Here is a 3967-nt window from a genome sequence, read left to right as displayed (position 1 = left end):
GTATGCTTTGCAAACAGATGGAAGACTAGGCCCTGCTACAGGCTACACAAAGTCTACTTTAGGCACAAGTCACTGATATTACTTTACCATAAAGTGGGTGCAGATGTTATTGGTGAGCAGAGGAACATTGGAAGCCTTTCAAAGGAAACGCATTTAAGGAGGGATTTGAAGGAGGAAGTGGCGGGAGCTTTGCACGTGAGAGGTTATGATGAAATGTTTAGACTTGATCCGTAAATGACAGGACAACATTCAGAACAGTCTCACCAAGCAAATCATAGGATATTTGATCTGCAAGTGTCAAGCCTGAAAAGTCCCTTGGCTGCTTGTGAGCATTTCCCAGTGAATTCTTACAAAAGTTAATCTTAAATGTGTGCCCTCCTTTGGAAGGAGGATTAACAGTGCTCCTAGGAGTATCAAAATGGGAGACATACTCAGCTGGACAAGAATCTTGATTAACCAGCCTACAGTCACAGAGGGTGAGAAAGAAACTAAAGATAGTGGTTGATGCCAACGCTGCTCTTCTTGCAGACAGGCCCACTGTTACATGAAGCTTTTTGTATGAAATTAATTTCAAACTAGCACTGGGGAAATGGAAACCCCTTTAATGTGCAGATGATGGTGTTTTCAGTGCTCATCAGAGTAACCAGGAACTTCTTGGAGCTGAGTTTGGACACTTTGCCTGGTAGGAGAATGCCAGCACTACTTCAACCTTTCTAAAAAGTATATCTTTCCCTAGTGATTAATTTGCAGAAGAAAAATACACAGACTGATTGAAGGAATGAAATAAAATGTAAGAGGAAGGAAGGAATTAGAACAGTTAACTGGAGGCTCTGGTCAAATCCATTCTTCCCGGCTCTCCCATTCTCCACCGTTTACTTTAACTGCACCCCACCACAAAGTTCAGCTCAGTGTGTATGAATTTATAGGGGATCTCTTCTCTATTTTCAATACACAGATGTATCTAAACACATTTTCACAGGAAAAGGGGGAATCTGGTCTTACAAATGCTTTTAACATTCATGGAAGCCCTGCTTCTCTGTCCTTTAATTGCCTTGAGACTCTCCAGACGGGGGCCAGATCCTTGTCTCCTATCAGTTTTCTACTGACCACTCGCCCAAGTGAGTTACTGCAGGCTTATGCAAACAGGAGAACTGCGGAACTGGACCTTTTGGTTTTCTGCATGTACCCTGCTGTGTTGACAATTAGTCTTTTTAAAATCAAGCGAGATGAGATAAGAGCAGTAAGCTCTGCTAACACAGCCAAGCCCGTGTATGGACTTCGGGTGATCCACTCCTCTTAAATCACTGCCTGATTCCTTCAATTACTCAAAAGCCAAACCCAGAAACTAATCTATCTATGGCCAAAGTATTTCTGTTCCCAAAAGAGCCAGACAGTGAGTTCCATATGCAGATTTGGGGCGCTTTTTGCTGTTATTATTTTAAGGTGATGTCTTCTGAGTAGCTGCCATTTCTCATTGCTGTCAGAGCAGACTAGTAGTTCAGACTGTTGCTGCTGGCACTGTGCCTTGTTGCAGAAATAGTTTATTTGTATAGGTTTCTGATTCTTCGTATGTAGGAGACCTAATGCATTTTATTCATTCTTCTTCTGGCTGAAGGTGGCCAGTTCTCATTCTCCTTTTATAGTCTGCATGTAGTTAACAGCTACCAACTGCTCTCGTGGAATGAGGATGAGGGTTTGTAATAATTCTCTCCTCTATTACCGCAAACAGCTCGCTGGGTCTGCGCCAGCTTCTTCAGTGCTACCCCACTGTGATCCCACCACTTGTGTTTCAGATCCCTCAGTCTCTCCTTCGCTATCTAATTCCGTGCACTTGCTTCCTGGCGAGGTCCTTCAACAACACGATACCGCAGAGCGAAGCTAACATCCTCCAGGCTAGGGTTTTTTAGGAAGGGTTGAAAGAGGCTCTCCTATCTTGGCAGGCCGGCATCTAAAAAGTGGGAATGTTGGCAGCTTGCTCTTGGATTGGCCATTGGCCTCTTGGATTGGGGGAAACTCGCTTCATATCACTCTTCATTTTTATGCCTTTTACAGTCTCACGTGTACAGAGTTTTACTTCTTTTCTTGGCGAAACAGATTAAGAACTGTTGATTAGACAGAGGCTGCATCACAGTTGGTTGAAAATCAAAGGTCAAGATTTTCAAAATGTTTAGGAAGATGAATAAGCAGCATGCTTCCTTCATAATTAAACTGGTGGCTGAGCTGCTGGAGCACGGAATGTATGTAATTTGGGCCATTTATCTGCGTTCCCAAGTATGACCTTTTGAGCTAACTTTAGGTACTTCTGAAAAAAAATCTTGGCCAACCGTCAACAACATAATCAACAAGCAGAGAAGTTAGTTCTAAGCAGACCACCCTGAAATAGTTCTGCTTTTGCTGGCAATTTATACCATTCCCCCCTGCATCCTTCCCTTTAGTGGAATATCCTGTTGGATTTATTGTGGCTTCATCACAAATATGGTAGCAAAGTCCCCTCTAAATTCTCTCCTTGAGGAAGGATTCAGCTGCGAATGAAAAAATAAGGTGTTACAGACAGCATACAGCTTGTTTATACGTTTTTCTTGAAAGTAACTATCTTCCACCATCTTTGAGCCCTACTTTTTGGGTTCTTTATCCTGCAGAATAGGCAAAGCTCTGCTAGGCAAAGCTATTCATAATGAATCAATAACATATATTTTGGCCCTGCGCAGAGAAGTGGGAAGGCAGTGTATCTCAGTTGCAGTGGAAAGAAAAATATGCTTTTAGAGGATATGTAGACTTCTGTGTTACAGCTGGGAGCTGCTCACCTTCTTTTATGTAAGACAGAGGAGCACTGAATTCACCTAGCAAACCCGCAGGGTAGCTTTTAGGACAGAGGTTTCTGATGCTTTAGAGCAGGGGTACTCAAATGGGCCACTCTGGCGGTCGTGCGGATTGTAAGCACAGTTTGCCCAGACCTCACCGAGGTCTCAGATGGACATGTGGGAAATCTGTATTTATTGCCAGGCCCTACAGGTCTCCCAGGGGCCAGCTGCAGTTCACTGCCTCAGTCCCCAGCTGTGGAGGTGACGTGTGCTACTTTTCCAGGAACCAAACCTCAGTAAAACTAACCAGCTGGCCTTGAGCTCCTCTGTTTTGGGACTCTTCTTGTCGGTCACTGTTGGGAGTATTAGTTTCCCAGGGGCCATGAAGAGTTTTACCATTTTGTTAAATGGTGCTAGGTTTAGTAGATTATATCCTGAAATGCAAATGTAAACTTGGCCTTCCACCAGGTTTAAAACAGCGGTGGACTATTTGCTTTTTGATGAGTATCATGCAGCGGCATTAGTATTAGGTGTTGGGGGGATTACGTGGCCTTTCCTTTATTGCTGGATGGGAAGTCTATATTAAAGGGATCCTGTGATGGAAAGGCTGAGAGTCAGACAACTGGCATTTGGTGCTGACACTAAAGTCATAACTAACGAGAACAAGCAGGTATATAAAGAAACCTATAATAAGTCCCATAATAATGGAGTTTAGCACTAGTATGGTGCATATTCATACATTATACCCCGTGAGGCTCTAGTGCTGACATAACGACTCACAGCCAGAAAAAAATTCACTAGTAGGATGTGAGGAATTAGTTTCAGTACTGATTGATAGAAATTGCACCTCAGGTGCAAAATGCTTAAAAAGTAGATGTATGTGGGAAAGCAGTGTTATTTGCGCTAAATATTTTTACAGTGGTGCGTGCGAAAAAATGATAACTTTGTGCTATAAGGATAGGTGAGTTTAACAAGAAAATCATATAAGATATTGCCTTCAAATAAATTAGTCTTCCAGACCCATGTACAACTCCTTTTGCTAGTTGCTTTTTACCTTTCTTCTAGCCTCTGATTAAGTAAGAATCCATTTTAGTGTCTTCTGCATCCACAAAATATCAAATCTGAATTTACTTTACCACTTGCATCTTTGTTTTTCTACTGATATA

Source organism: Calonectris borealis, chromosome 4 (genome assembly GCF_964195595.1).
Source record: "Calonectris borealis chromosome 4, bCalBor7.hap1.2, whole genome shotgun sequence".
Lineage (NCBI taxonomy): Eukaryota > Metazoa > Chordata > Aves > Procellariiformes > Procellariidae > Calonectris > Calonectris borealis.
Note: the sequence above shows the minus strand (reverse complement) of the source record.